General features: G+C 40.5%; 1 long non-coding RNA gene across 2 annotated transcripts in view; it reads right to left on the bottom strand.

The window, feature by feature from the left end:
* Window positions 1–15,335, bottom strand: part of LOC131704969 (uncharacterized) — a 92,520-nt gene extending 77,185 nt beyond the window's left edge. For both annotated transcript variants that reach the window (XR_009310080.1, XR_009310079.1), the window contains exon 1: window positions 15,138–15,335. This is a non-coding gene — a long non-coding RNA (uncharacterized LOC131704969). The remainder of the gene's footprint in view (window positions 1–15,137) is intronic.
* Between the last annotated feature and the right edge of the window lie 801 nt (window positions 15,336–16,136).

Genomic DNA, 16,136 nt, shown 5'->3' with positions numbered 1-16,136 from the left:
TTTAGGATTCAGCGTTTAGGATTCAGGGTTTCCTTTGTAAATGTCACGAAGATTGAAAACAGTGATACCGATAACCTCAAACCATTTCCTTATTATCTTGCATTAAATGTTCATGAAGTTCGGTCACAAAACAAGCTTGCAGTCTCTCAGAAAAATAATACACCTTGTATTCATGTAATAGCACAGCAGGCAGTTGAGCAGGGGGTGCCGAAAACATTGCAAAACCGAATGAAGAAATCAAGAGACACCTAAGAGCTTGGCTTTCCGACAGAATAGAAAATATATTTAAAAAATTTAAAAATATATAATAATTGACAAAATAAAATTTAAAAAAAAATACAAAAACATTACAATGGTATTGAATTATTTATTTATTTATTTATTTTAAATCTATCAATCAAACTAGATCGTTAATAAGCGCTGTGTGATTTCTGCTCCTGCAGCCTCGCCCCGTTTCTTTATTAAGATTCCCAGGAAGAGGCTGCAGTAAAGTTGCAGACGGTTATTACTGTGCATTCGAGTTGCGTGTTTGTCAGTTTTTCACACCCCTGCACCTAATAAATCTCGCAGAGCTGTCTGTGAACTAATCAGCCTATAACCGTTTTAATCTCTGTAGCAAAAAAAAAGAAAATCAGAAGGGAGTGCCACTCCACACACAACTTAGTTAACTGTAAGCTTTCAAAGCCTTTTCAGAAGTCAGAAGTCTGTCAGTCAGTAAAACCCTCTTTCTGTGCGTCTGTGTGCATGCGTGTTGACAACTGCCATTCTCCCAAGTGACCTGTTTTGCGTTTATTAATTTATTATTATCAAATTATTTATTCGTTGTGATCTGAAGATGTTTTCTCTTAGGTGGGTGAGGGAGGGAGCAGTTCAGTCTCCGTGCCTCAAGCCTGCCCTGGACTAGAGGGAGCACCCTTTCTCTTAGGTGGGTGAGGGAGGGAGCAGTTCAGTCTCCGTGCCTCAAGCCTGCCCTGGACTAGAGGGAGCACCCTTTCTCTTAGGTGGGTGAGGGAGGGAGCAGTTCAGTCTCCGTGCCTCAAGCCTGCCCTGGACTAGAGGGAGCACCCTTTCTCTTAGGTGGGTGAGGGAGGGAGCAGTTCAGTCTCCGTGCCTCAAGCCTGCCCTGGACTAGAGGGAGCACCCTTTCTCTTAGGTGGGTGAGGGAGGGAGCAGTTCAGTCTCCGTGCCTCAAGCCTGCCCTGGACTAGAGGGAGCACCCTTTCTCTTAGGTGGGTGAGGGAGGGAGCAGTTCAGTCTCCGTGCCTCAAGCCTGCCCTGGACTAGAGGGAGCACCCTTTCTCTTAGGGGGTGAGGGAGAGAGATGGTCAGCCTTACCCAATCCTTGTCCACCCTTTACCGAGACTGTCTGCAAAGGTGTTTAATGCAACTGGGCGATATTTGTTTTGTGAGAGTCCAACCCCGGTTTCCTGACCGAACCACTCCCACCCCCCCATCTCCCAGAAACCCAATAACGGGATTTGGAATCAGATTTTGGACAAATAAATCCTCGGATAGGAATGAATAACCCTAATCAGAAGGTGCGAGTCGGTGCCAATACGTAAAAAGATCTCTTAGGATGGAAAATGAGGCAATTAAAAAAATGTCAACTGGCTGGCTCTGAAGAATAACTCTCCTGCTAAACTGGGCCAGACTTCCCAAGGATTTTATTACCTTTACATACTCAGTGCTGCCGAGAGAGAAGTTTATGGAAGTGTCTGACTGCCTGTAACATAATAGGTTACATCTACAGCTGTATTCCAGCCTTAGATCTATTCTTATTTATTGGCTTTTCCAGTGATTTATCCAGTGCTTAAAATAAATGACTTTAAAAGAGAGGGCTCTTGTGTTACGCTTGTGATGCGGATTATATGCACTCTCTCTTATTCTCTATGTGTGTGTGTGTGTGTATATATAATATATATATAATTATACCTCTGCATTAAAATGTATACCATTCATAAAGTTAAATCAACAGCAGAAGTGATATCCTTTCATGCATGAAATACTGAAAATAGCTGAAAAATAAAAGTAGTGTTGGACACATAATAAATATAGTTTTCATTTAATCGCATTACATAAGGGAAAAAAAATGGCATCCTCATACAAGGTCATCATGCATGACCTCCCCCCAATATGAGGTCGCCATGCACGATGGGTTAAAGTACGCGATTCTTTTTTTAAATATGTTTTAAAAAAAAAAAAAAAATCTACTTATGTGACAATGCATTCTTAGGCTTTCACAAAGGTACCAGACAGATGTAACCAGCGCTGTACCCTGTGTGAACCCTGCAGCACTAGGGGAGCGGGGGAGGGGAGAGCTAGCTCAGCTTCCTGTCATTTCCCTGGCCAGCCGTTAGGAGGCACTGCAGTGCCCGCTGCCAGAAGCATCGGCTTCGATCTGGAGGCTCTGGGCCTGGTTAGTTGCAGCCTCTTGTCATGTCATGGCCGATTTCAGAACTGTAAAACGGAGCATCTCCCGAGCCCCGCTCGCTAGCAGGAAGGCAGAAGCAGCCACAGAAATGTACGCATGTAAAGCTGAGGGGGGCACATGGAGCCACCCGTTCCAGGAGACCTAGTATTGAGGCAACACTGCTGAATCAAACCCCAAATCTCGCTCTGGTGTGCCCGGCAGTGGCCTAGTCTCCTGAAACCAAGTTTCAAGCCACAAAGTGGCTTTGTGTTCCCTCAGGCTTTAATGTGCCAAATGTGTCTATTTTAATATTTCTATAATTGGCTGCGTTTTTCAAGAAGTGAGAGTTCATGTTAAATAAAGAGGGTACAATAATACGTGCTGGGAATCCTAACATTTCTTTTCATACAAGGTTCTGGTCTTAGCAGTTAAGACCTGGGGGTGGGGTGAGCACATTTAACAACAACAACAAAACCCTTCACTGTGGTAGATCGCTTTAACATTACGCTTGTCAAAAAATATATTAAAATCTTAAATAAAATAAAAACTACAGTGATATGTTTATGACCAGGAGGCGAGGGGTTAAAGAAAACAACAACACTGGCTTGTCATCAGAGGAGAGAGAGAGAGGAGAAGGAGATGGATAGAGAGAGAGATGGAGAGAGAGAGACTGCGAGGCACGGTACAGAAATGAGTCTTGTCTGAAGGTGCTTTGTTTAATTGTAAATCGCATGTTTTAATTTCCCCAGGCCGCGCGGCGCATTTGATGAAGTTGTTTAATGATCCCAGATGCCGAGGCGAGCTCGTTGACAATGGGATGAAAGCGATCCACGCTGACAAGGGGACCGGAGCCTCCTATTAAAATATGATAAAGGCAATTCTCCTGGGAAATCTCCACCGCACAACATTCCTGACATTTCCGAGCAGGGCACAGCAGCAGCAGCAGCAGCAGCAGTGGCACAGGCATGTTATTTTTGGTGCACAGTCTGTTGTTAGAGGCAGGTCTCCTGTTTGCGTCTGATTACTCCAGTTGAGTACAAACTTCCAAGCGCGGAGTGTAAAACACAAGTGTAAAACTGACCTTGATAATTAACTAAAGGGGTGCAGAGGGCAAACGCCTCAGTAAATGGGGGCGCTTTTCTATTAACTTCTTCCTGCTCAGATCTCCTGAGAAGACCATTACCACCTTCACTGATAACGCAAAACGATCAATGCTCTGCAATTTTGCTTTTCAGGTATTGCCGCGAGAGTTCTACGACTTCTTTCCGTTAGGTTCCCAGAATTGCGGATCAATTGTCTGAATGTTCTAAGAATAGAAAAGACGGAATGAGGTCACTTTAAGGAACGTTGGTGGGGTCGTACCATTTCACAGCCAGCGAAGGGGTGGAAGGGGCTGACAAAATCATACCAATGCTACTGGACCCTATACCTGTGTATATGGATTATTCCTTTTTTTGTACCCTATATGCTAACACAAGTTGAGTGTGGGCTTAGAGCAGGTGCATATACTGTATGTGGCTGACCTTTCTCTTTTAATACTTAATGCAATTACAACCTTTAGCCACCGGGAGCAGCGTGTGCTATGCAGAAAGTCCCAAACAGAATTAAAAAAATAATAATAATAAAAAAAATCCATATATTTTGAAGCAAAGGCACATTTTCGGAGATGAATATAACTATTGTAGCAGTATATAAACCACAGACGGCACAGCACTTAGCTGACTATATTGGGTCCTGATAAAAGGGATACTAATGGGTATAAACAACCTTGCATGCTGTTCTGTCGATTTTATAATTAAAGAGTAACCTAAACAGCATAGCTTCCTGCAATTGCATGTAAACAGGGGGGGGGGGGGGAGAGATTTGGTTTCTGGGAACTGATCCATCCTCCATCTGAACCGACATATCTCTCTCTCTCTCTCTCTCTCTCTCTCTCTGAAAGAATCTCTCAAATGACAGATCCAAGACGGGTCTGCAAAGCTCCCAGCTGAATCTCAATTTGCAGGTATCACAGGAACCAGCGCGGCTCTGCCAGGAACACGGCAGGGTAAAACAGACCCTTGCACTGCGAGAGAGAGGCTGCTGGACAGAGATACCTTCCTGCAGATTTCATTTTATGAAATGTTATTGTAAAAAAAATAATAATAATAATAAAAACGCAGTGCAAAGTACTAGTAATCAACTGTCTCATTTATGGTTGCTTGGTGTGTGTGCGTCTGTGTGTGTGCTTAAAAAAAAGCCCCATCTTTCTTCTTTATCGGGGGATCAGGTTGCATTTTCTTAAGGAAACATACAGCACAGATCTAGACTTGTACTTTGACCTGAATTCACACTTAGCTGTCAGTGTGGAATTTTGTACACTTTTCTTATGGACCCCAGAGCGCACACAGACAGACAAACCGGAAACCGCTGATCTTCAATACAAATGCATCGGGGGAAAATGGTAGACATGTACAGGAGACGACAAAAGAAACACGGACAGCAGAAGGGTCAGGAGGAAGTGACCGGGGGAAGCTTTAGGTCACAGCACAGTACGGGAAAAATCTCTTTTGTACAGCCGATGCAATGAGTCAGCCTATTAACTATTTGGTGAAAGGAGACAATTCCATATGATTGCAAACTCGGGTGTTCAAGCTTTTTGTTCAAGCTGACCTCGAAATTTGTATCGGTGTTGACCAATTAAAAAAATAATTGGTTCAATTAAGTAATTGAGAAACCAGATGACCCTGCGTCCTTCCAGGACCAGGGCCGGCCACCTCTGGCACAGACAGATGTTTACTCATTTTTCAAGTGGGTCTGCTTTTGATTAGATTTCGTAAAAATGAACCAAGAAAATGAAGGTCGAGATCAGGTTTTATTCCACGCTGAAAGAAAAAAAAGTTAATCTTACAACCGCTCAAGTAAGCTTGCTGCACATGCCCCTGTTGGGAAAATGTTGCAAAAGAGCCGGATTTTGTCTGACACTTCTGTTTTGTATCAAGGATTTGTTTCAAGCTTGCAGAGGCAGCTTGGCTTGCACACCAGAGCCTGCTAACAAGATGGTACAGCGTGGCAGCGCGAGGGGGTGTCTGTGAAACTGATCCCTGGCCAACAATCTGACACAGCAACAGGAAGCCTTGAGTGGGAGTGGGACTGTGTGTGTGTGTGTGCGCTCCGGAGATCCATTTCCAGTCCAGGTCTTTATTAGTTAATTAAGGCTGCATAGGGTAACTAATATAGGACCAGATTGGAACAAAAACCCAGAATGGAATGGATCTCGATGGCTGCAGCATTGCACCACTGCTCCAGGTGTATTAAGCAAAAACATGAAGTATCCATTCATTACTGAAAAAAGAAAATTCACATCTATTCCCCATTGTTATACGATGCATGTATCATAGATTACCCTGGTTTGCCATGTTTATTAACATGCTTTACCAGACCTCTCTGCGCTTTACAATGCTTGCCTATGACTATGCTTTCATACACTGTGCTAAGGGAAACTTTTATAAGGGTTAGATTTACCATGGTTTGTTTTTTTAATATGTTTTCCCAGGCTTGCCTGTGCTTTACCATGCTTTCACTGTGCTTTATTACACTGTGGGACACTTTTCTATAAGGCTGAAGAATGCTGCTCTCCAAGCTCAGCCCCTGCTAGATTGCACACCTTCGTATCCGTGCTCAATCTTGTGATATACAGCGTGTTTATTTTAGAGTCCGTTTTACGACTGAAGCAGTTGCTTTAAGGCCAGGCTGGCCGAGCACCTCTGGTTACTGCAGCAGACACTGCAGGAAAAGGAATTTATTGGCAGAGCCTACCCTTGTGTCGTATAAATTAGGTTTTATTGCTACAATTATAATTGCATACATGGGACTCCACGGTTTAATAGTTTAACAATGTCAGGTTTAAAGGGGATAAATTACTTTTTGAAAAAGAAAGCACGTCGCTGTTTTTTTTTTATCTCTTCTCTTTTCATGCCTTAAATTTCCAATTTTAGTCAAATCACCAAATTAGTATTATTATTATTATTATTATTATTATTATTATTATAGAGCTGCCAAGATTTATCGATTTATTATTTTCTATTCAAAAAAATTGCTTCACTAACCCAAATGCAAATAATAATAATAATAATAATAATAATAATAATAATAATAATAATAATAATAATAATAACTCTTGACTTTGTAACGTTTTGAAAAAAAAAATAACTAAATAAAAAGTTTAGGAAAGAAAGAATAGAAACTAAAAAAAAAAAAAAATTTAATTTGCTAGGTAATGGGTTCATTACCTGCACCAGGTTGGAGGGGGGAAGGGGGAGAGAATCACGCTTCCTAATATATATTTCTAAGTGTATTTTCAGTAACGCCTTATTGTTTTATCACATGCGAAACACACATGGAAGCAATGTAAACCACATGCAAACCAGTGCTGAAACAGTGGCCTCACGCCATCATGCTTTTTGTTTTGTTTTGAGTTTCATAGCTTTTTGTAGTAAGAGTATTATTATTATTATTATTATTATTATTATTATTATTATTATTCGTTTATTTAGCAGACACCTTCATTCAAGGCGACTTACAGAGAGACTAGGGTGTGTGAACTATGCATCAGCTGCAGAGTCACTTACAACAACGTCTCACCCGAAAGACGGAGCACAAGGAGGTTAAGTGTCTTGCTCAGGGTCACAGTGAGTCAGAGCTGGGATTTGAACCAGGGTCCAGGTTACAAGCCCTTTTCTTTAACCACACAACCACACCGCCTGCTCATGAAAAACTCCTGCCGCGGAAGGTCATTTGGTATTCGCCACACCGTTTCGATCCATTCTGAAATGTCCAAGTCCCTTCTGTAATGCAAAACTGACAGCCTCATAAAAACGCAACAGATTTTTTTTTTTTTACTCTGTCCTGACCCACCCAGATAAAATCTGTGCAAAATGAAACACCTAATAATAGGTGAAGGTGATGCACCGGTGTTGTAATATTTACCTAAATTCAAATCAATTTCTTCTTCGGTTGCTCATGTAAATCACGGTTTTGACTAGCAACTTGGTAAATACAGACACTTGAAATCGATTATTGATCGCCGTGGCCTTAAGTTGAGCAAGCCTTGATCAATCTCCCTGGGTCCCTACTAACACTTGCTTTCCTAGGAGACAAAAAGTCTTGCATTTACATTTATTTTGTGAGGAGAAATGGCTATTTAAAGTTGTATTTTTCCACAATTATGTTTTTCTTTCTTGCTTAATGGATAGTAAAGCGTTCTCAAAGCCTTGTATTGCAGATTAAGAAGCTGCCTGCTGATTACAGCTCGTTACTTGTGAATATTATTGTTGCAGAACTCTGTCTCTCTCGCTCTCTCACACACACACACACACACACACACACACACACACACCGACTGAAAGCTGACTCTATTTGCGTACTTAAGACTACAGGACTAAAGCAAAACTAAATGGCATTCTGCTTGCCAGCCAGACAACTCCTGACCAAGACTCAATCGTTTTCCATTTGGTTTTCAGACAAAATAAAAACAGCAGCTCGTCAATGCGAGTCTGTGTTATGAAATGCTCCAATAGGGCATTTCAGATTCGGGAATATTTTTTCTAGTCGTTTCGCCGTGAAAGAAAGTTATGCAACAGAGTTTTTCAATCCGTGACTATGCACGAGTCTCTCTGACACCCAAATTATATTAAATGATCTGTACTGGTGTTTACTTTCCAAAACATACGAGCGACATTTATAAACTGCTCAGTCCGTTTCGCACAATTATAGTAGCTGTTCCAAAATGATAAAAGCCTTGTTAACCAGCTCCTGAATATTTGTTATATATTTTCCATAAAGCGATGGCTAGACAACACATCAGAAGAAAACATATCAGTGGCTGGAAAGCAGACTCCTGTTACACAGCAGTTTGCTCCATTCCTGCTGGTTTTACTATGAGTTTACAAAGACACACACCTGAGCTTGTTACCTGCACACTGTGACTAATTAGGCTTCTAGTAAAACCAGGAATTTATTTTCATCCCTGCATATCAGTGGCCAGCACAGAGAGTGGAGGTACACCTATTTGTAGCACTTACTGTAGGCAACATCAGGTTAATTCAGTTTTCTAGTGTTTTGTTTTTTTTTTTGGGGGGGGGGGGGTGGCAATCAAGCAAAGATCAACAGCTAAAAAATTAAGATACTTTGCACAATATTATTATTTGTTTATTTAGCAGACGCCTTTACCCAAGGCGACTTACAGAGACTAGGGTGTGTGAACTATGCATCAGCTGCAGAGTCACTTACAACTACGTCTCACCCGAAAGACGGAGCACAAGGAGGTGAAGTGACTTGCTCATGGTCACACAATGAGTCAGTGGTGGTGTAAGTAAAGATACTGCTGGTCTGAAGACAATTGCTTGCTATGGCTTCTTGTGTTTTAGTCACAGACATCACTGCCAAAGTGCAGTGCTCAAAATCAGCCTTACTGTGGAAAACGCAATTATGTATTACTACTGCAGGGATGGAAATCAGCCTCCCATTGCATAGCAGGTTCACCCATCACAGGTTTTACTACCAGCTTGATTAGCCACGGTGTGTCTAGGTAACAAGCTCAGGTGTGTCTTATTAAACTCGTAGTAAAGCCAGGAACATGAGTCTTATTTCCATCCCTGTGATGATAACAAAACTCCCATTGCATTGCAGTTTGACCCATTTCAAATTTCACTATGAGTTTAACAAGACACACCTGAGCTTGTTACCTATACACTGGGGCTAATCAAGCTCCAGGTAAAACCTGGAATGAGTGAAACTGCTAAGCAATTGGAGTCTTGTTTCCATCCCTGCAGTTGTTTCAATGCAACACATCAAAGGAGAGAAACAACCTAATTCTCAGGCGGTATAAAACTGTCTGTGCGAGACTGAGCACAACCACGGCATCTACCTGCCTTGATATACCTGACATACCGACATGTGACACGCAGTTAATCTCCATTCAAATCCAGCAGCAAGTGTCACGGATGAAGAACGAAAAAAGGGAACGAAAAATAAATAAATAAACAGACAAGACCTGAGGGCTTGGCGCGGTTTAATTTGAGAAAGTCGGCTGAACAGAAATAATGCGAGCTAAAGAGGGGGCTGGCAGGTGAGGAAATTAGGTTAAAACAGTGTCGCAGGATCAGACGGAGAGAGGAAATAACGAAAACACAAGCAGCATTCCTGAACGTCTATGAAGAACTGACAGCTTGCTTAATAATAGGTCTGTCCTCTCCTGTACTGTACGGATCATAGTATTGCTTCCCAGCCACCTGCAATGCAGTCCTGTCCTTACTTATTAGAATGAACTTGTTGCCATTTTCTTCATAAATCTATCAGATGCTTGTAAGCATGCCAGCCATAGGCGAAGCAATTGCAGCCAACAAGTTTTTTTCACCCCCTATACAGAAATCCTCCTGCAATTAACCAACCCCCTATTGACAGAGGAAGTGCAACAAGGAGCATGGCATGGAAACTGAGAGCTTTATTTAGCCTGATATCATCTTTTAAAATGAAAACACGTTTCTTATAAAAAAAAAAAAAGAAAAAAAACTCATTTAAGACCTACAGAAAAAAAAGTTTGATGACACCTGCAGACAGACAGACTGATATGTAAACGCACTCCAGTTTTACAAAATCTGTTCCTCAGAGACAAAACTCCACAAATTATAATTTATTTGGTCACTGTGATCTGTTCTACTACTCGTACAGTTTTAATGCAATTGAAACATTATCGACTAACATTACGAGGTATGACACAGGCCCGGTTTTTGGGATGGAACCGCATAACAGTCTCGCGTTTTGATTGGTCCATGTCTGTCACATGAATACGTCGTCACACGGGTGGAAAAGCGGGCAGGCATTTTTAACATTGTGATCAGATAGAGAGAGTGTTCTGCTTCCCACAACCTTACCATTAAAATATGTGGTATTACACTGTACTGATATTACAAACTATGAGGAATTACTTTATATAAATTATCATGTTATGCACGAATGTAAGAATTGGCTTTCTGTGGTGGTGTACTTTTTTCTTTCAAGTAGCATATATCTATAATCGTTTTTGCGATATATTTTAATATAAAACATATACGCTATTGCAGTTTTGTTACAGGATACATTAGTTTATCTCTAATGTAATCACAGTTTTACATATAGACTGCCCCTGTTTTCATTTACGTCGCAAATTCTGGGCCGCTTTACTTTTCAGATAATGTCCCAAATTCTGGGCCGATTTGGTTTGCAGATAACATACCAAATTCTGGGCCGCTTTGGTTTTTAGATAACGTCCCAAATTCTGGGCAGCCTTGGTTTTTAGATAACATCCCAAATTCTGGGCCGCTTTGCATTTCCGAATTCAACCCAGTTTTGGGGAATCAGCTGACAGCCGAGTTTCTAAGGCATGCATGCAGAGTTTACCATAAACTGGATCGTGAATTCATTTGAGAGTAACCCTTAGTACATTAATCAAAGTTCATGTATTTTTTACTCTCCCCAGAAATCTTTTTTTTTTTTTTTTTTATGAAAAAAACAAAAATGTAAATGTTAAAAAACGTATTCCTTATTACATGAAGAAACTACATTGCACTGAAATAGATACATGAAAATTAATTTAAGCAGTCGTTTTCCTTTATTAAAGGCTAATATTAAAACACATTTTTGGGAAGGAACATGGTATTCCGAAAAAAGGACATCTCGTTTTCTTATGTAACGTCCATCAATATATTGTAGTGTTTCAGGTTCTTTTTGGACAGAAATGAGACTGCAACTGTGAGTAGATGAAGGCCGTTTATTTTGACAATAATTAAATAATCACAAAATAAAATCATAAAGTGAGGGAAAGGAGACTGGGAGTCGAAAGTGAAAAAAAATGATTGTAGTAATTTTTCTTTTACCCTACCCTTCCCAGACTTTTCCCCGCCCCTCTTGTGCGCAAAACCTGAACTCCAATTCCCCTCCACACACGTGTACCACCATGCAACCCTGGCACGCACACACCACCATGCAACCCCTGCACGCATACACCCACCATGCAACCCCTGCACGCACACACCACCATGCAACCCCTGCACGCACACACCACCATGCAACCCTTGCACGCATACACCCACCGTAGCAATTCTTTGCAAAATATATTTTCGGGTATTCAGCCCCATTCATGTCTATGGCAGTGTTATAAAACACATTTTCAGGCATATCTCTCGAACCCGAGCACGTAGAACCACCATTCAAAGTGATATAGACTCAGGGGAGCACCCCAAACCACCCCCTAAAAAGGTGTGGTGGTTCACCCAAAAACTCATGTCATGACGAAAAAATTCACTTTGCCAAGCCGTCCTGGCATTTGAACCATGAAAACGGTGACTCCTTGTGCGGGGCCCTATGGGGCCCCAACGCAAAAAAAAATCAAGTTCCTAACCCCCACAGAACCAGAGATACGCCCTGTCAAAAATGTCCAAAAACTACCCTTTTCGGGGTCATATCTCCATGACCCCGAGGCCTAGAAACCGGGTTGAACTTCTTAGGGTCATGTCTGGGGGCCCTCTTTCACAGGGAGCCACCCGTTTTCAAATGCTACATTTTCAACAAATTTTCACATTTTCAGCATGATGGCATGTCAAGGTTGCATTTCCAATAGCTTTTGAGCTCCAGGTTGGCAAAAAAAAGTCTAAACTGGTGTCCTTTCTAGCTGGGGACACGTCACTTGGAGGGATCGACAGGGGCCCAGAGGTGGACCTCCGTACCGATTTTCAAGTCTTGGGGACCCCCGGAACCCGAGATACAGCACCCTGAAAAATGTCTATGGGAAATCCCATTATAAAACCCCTTTGGGGCAACGCCCACCATCTGGCGGTGGGGTGTCGTTTGAACCCGTGGCTGATGTCGTTCTTTAGCTAAGACTCTTGTGCACGCAAAGAATGTCCTTCTGAGTTTGTTGGCCTAGGGGTCGTGGAGATACGGGTACGATAAGAGACCACCCCCTTCCCTATGGCAAATCCCATTATAAAAATACCATCGGGGTAAGGCTCAGCTAATGTCGGTCGTGGGTCTTACGAACTCGAAGGAACCCATTTTCTTTAGCTAAGATTGTTGTGCATCTAAAAAAGAGTACAGAAGCACCAATTTAAGTCCATTCCAAGTGTTTTGTGATCACAGTATCAGCCTGAGTGTATCGGAGCACAGTTTTGCACCAAAAGCGAGGGGAGGCGAAAAAAAGCACTATATACCCTATTCTTTAAGATATCACTTTGCAGTGCAAATTTGAGGAACGCAACCACTTAGCAACTTGCAAATTGGTACTGCAATTTAAAGGCCTGTAGTGTCAGACTGGTAGTGCCTAACTGATTCAAGTGTTTTTGGAATGATTCTTGCAAAGACTGATTTATAAGAAAAAAGAGAGATTGACAAACAGCATTTTGCTTTATATGCAGAAACGGGCAACTACAAGAGGGTGTCAAACAAGCTGTGAATGTCCCAGGAGGCTACAGAGTACCTCTGAGTATAAATCCAGATGCTCGCAGTACCTGTTCTTAGATGTCCGAAACCACTGTATCGCTGTATAACTGTATACCCTGTAAATATCACTTTTTATTGTGTATTTGAGGAACACAACCAATTACAAACTTCATTTGAATTGCTGTGCTATCAGAATATCAGTGTATAACTTTGCTGGGTATTGCAGTGTATGCTGGGTATCAAAAGGCCTTCAAACTTTTACAAAAGGCCGTCAAAGTTACAAAAAAATAGGTGTGCTCCTAACCCAATACTTGTCTTTTTAATTCTGTGCATCCAAATAATTGTAGTTAAAAGTTTTAAGAATTAAGCTTACTGTTTGTTGTTCTGTCCTAAACCAGCAGTTTGTCACCCAGATTTATTAAATAAACAGGGGGGGGGGGTCATCAGATTATTCTAACAATTCTTATTGTAACTGAGGTACCGTTCAGTTGAGCGAAAAATGTAAAGGGGTACTCGAGCTGAAACCTCCAGATAGAAGGGGTACAGTTTCAAAAAAAGGTTGAAAACCCCTGACCTACAGTATAAATGATCAGGAATAGATAAGGGAAATGCTGACTAATACAATACAATAGGATTTATTTGAAGTTGTTGAAGGGCACTGGTCTCTTAAACCCAGAAGTTCTGATAAACCCCTATGCCTCACTATATATTGATGGACATTACATAAGCAAATGAGATTACCTTTTTTTTTTTTTGGTATACCATGTTCCTAAATGTTTTCTGAGGAGAGTAAAAAATACATTAACTTTGATTCATGTACTCTTAAATGAATTAACGGTCTAGTTTATGGTAAACTGTGCATGCATGACTTAGAAACTCGGCTGTCAGCTAAGCAGAATATCTCAAAAACTGGCCTGAATTCGAAAATGCAGATTTCGGAACGTTATCTGAAAACCAGAGCAGCCCAGAAATTGGGATGTTATCAAAGCGGCCCAGAATTTGGGACGTTATCTAAAAACCAAAGCGGCCCAGAATTTGGGACATTATCTAAAAACCAAAGCGGCCCAGAATTTGGGATGTTATCTGCAAACCAAATCGGCCCAGAATTTGGGACATTATCTGAAAAGTAAAGCGGCCCAGAATTTGCGACGTAAATGAAAACAGGGGCAGTCTATATGTAAAACTGTGATTACATCAGAGATAAACTAATGTATCCTGTAACAAAACTGCAATAGCGTATATGTTTTATATTAAAATATATCGCAAAAAACGATTATAGATATATGCTACTTGAAAGAAATAAGTACACCACCACAGAAAGCCAATTCTTACATTCGTGCATAACATGATAATTTATATAAAGTAATTCCTCATAGTTTGTAATATCAGTACAGTGTAATACCACATATTTTAATGGTAAGGTTGTGGGAAGCAGAACACTCTCTCTATCTGATCACAATGTTACAAATGCCAGCACGTTTTTCCACCCGTGTGACGACGTATTCATGTGACAGACATGGACCAATCAAAACGCGAGACTGTTATGCGGTTCCATCCCAAAAACCGGGCCTGTGTCATACCTCAACATTACAGTAGCATAATGTAACCATTTCATGCTGGACGGATAAAAAAAGTATTCTAGTCTTTTACGGGGCATATGGAAAACGCAAATACATGACAGCCCCATATGACGATGCCATTTTCCCCCCATATAAAAGCAATGAAAAGAAACAGAATTTTTTTTTTTAAATGAATGTATTCGTATCCGAAAAACACCAGCCTGCACTACACATACCCTGTTGTAAATCTTCGGGGGAACTTTTTGCTACTAGAAAATATTATTTAAGCCACTAAGTTCGTTGGTGCAAATTCGTGTTACTGCATTGCTTTTTACAAATGTGTTTTATACACGTTTTACCTCTGTCATGATACATTCAAATAAATTATATTACTCCACATTGTACACTGCATGATTTTATCAACCTACTGTTTATATTACACTGCGGTGCGTTTAACTTAAATATAAATAAATAAATAAATAAATAAATAAATAAATAAATAATTTGCCGTGTAATGTGCCAGTTTGCTATATCTATTTACATAACTAACTGTAAGGCTTGTGTCCATTAATTGTCGATCCACAATTAATTAAACGTATTGTAAGTAATACAAATGACTTATTTTCTGTCGTACAAATAAAATAAAACTTCATAGAAAATGTAACATATTATTCTAACGTGTTATTGAAAAAAAAAAAAAAAAGATTGTTTACCTTCGAAGAATCTCCTGAAATCTTCAGAGAGTTTGTTTATCGCCGGCGTTATTATTTTTTTTATTAAAGTACAAGAAATTGTTTTCACAGTCAATGAAGTAAGCAAATACATAAACACGTTTTGAAAAAAAAGTAACTGTAATTGCAAAATTTGACGACAGTGTGCGTGTGTGTCACGGTAATAATCACCAGTGCGCATGCGCGCTCTCTTTCCGTGCGTACCTGTCACTCACCTAAACACTTCATACACAATACAGGCCTGTATGAAACTGCTGAAACTTAACATCAAATATAAATGCTTTAGTTTATTTAGATAATTATTTATAGAAGTTACGGTTAGCAATTGAAATACAGTACCTCTCCACCTCGTAAAATTGTTTGTGTCTACATAAAGAAAAGGGGGTGCTAACAAAGCCAACACTTAACTAATTTTAATGAAAAAGACCGGTGAAATAACTGTAAATTAAATGTTCAAAGAAAGAACAGAACCAAATTAAACGGTACAGAGCACGCCACTTATAGCCAATTATTATTATTATTATTATTATTATTATTATTATTATTATTATTATTATTATTATTATTATTATTATTATTTAATTCCTCAGGACGGTTCCTCATTCCTGAAGTGGACAGCTGAAGTACTGTGTATGCGCCTGTATTCAAACGGTGGTATAAATATCAAGCATACGACTTGACATTTCTGGCAACGGTAAGTAAAGGGGAAAAAAATGCAGATTGACATTGTTGCATACACCTGGAAAAAAACACCTCGCTGTTCACAACCCCTTCTCAGAGAGAGTGAGTGTGTGTTTGTATATATATATAGGCAGCACTGTGGAGTAGTGGTTAGGGCTCTGGACTCTTGACCGGAGGGTCATGGGTTCAATCCCTGGTGGGGGACACTGCTGCTGTACCCTTGAGCAAGGTACTTTACCTAGATTGCTCTAGTAAAAAACCAACTGTATAAATGGGTAATTGTATGTTAAAATAATGTAA

This window comes from Acipenser ruthenus, chromosome 33 (genome assembly GCF_902713425.1).
Source record: "Acipenser ruthenus chromosome 33, fAciRut3.2 maternal haplotype, whole genome shotgun sequence".
NCBI classification, from domain to species: domain Eukaryota; kingdom Metazoa; phylum Chordata; class Actinopteri; order Acipenseriformes; family Acipenseridae; genus Acipenser; species Acipenser ruthenus.
This window is presented reverse-complemented; position numbering and strand designations above follow the sequence as displayed.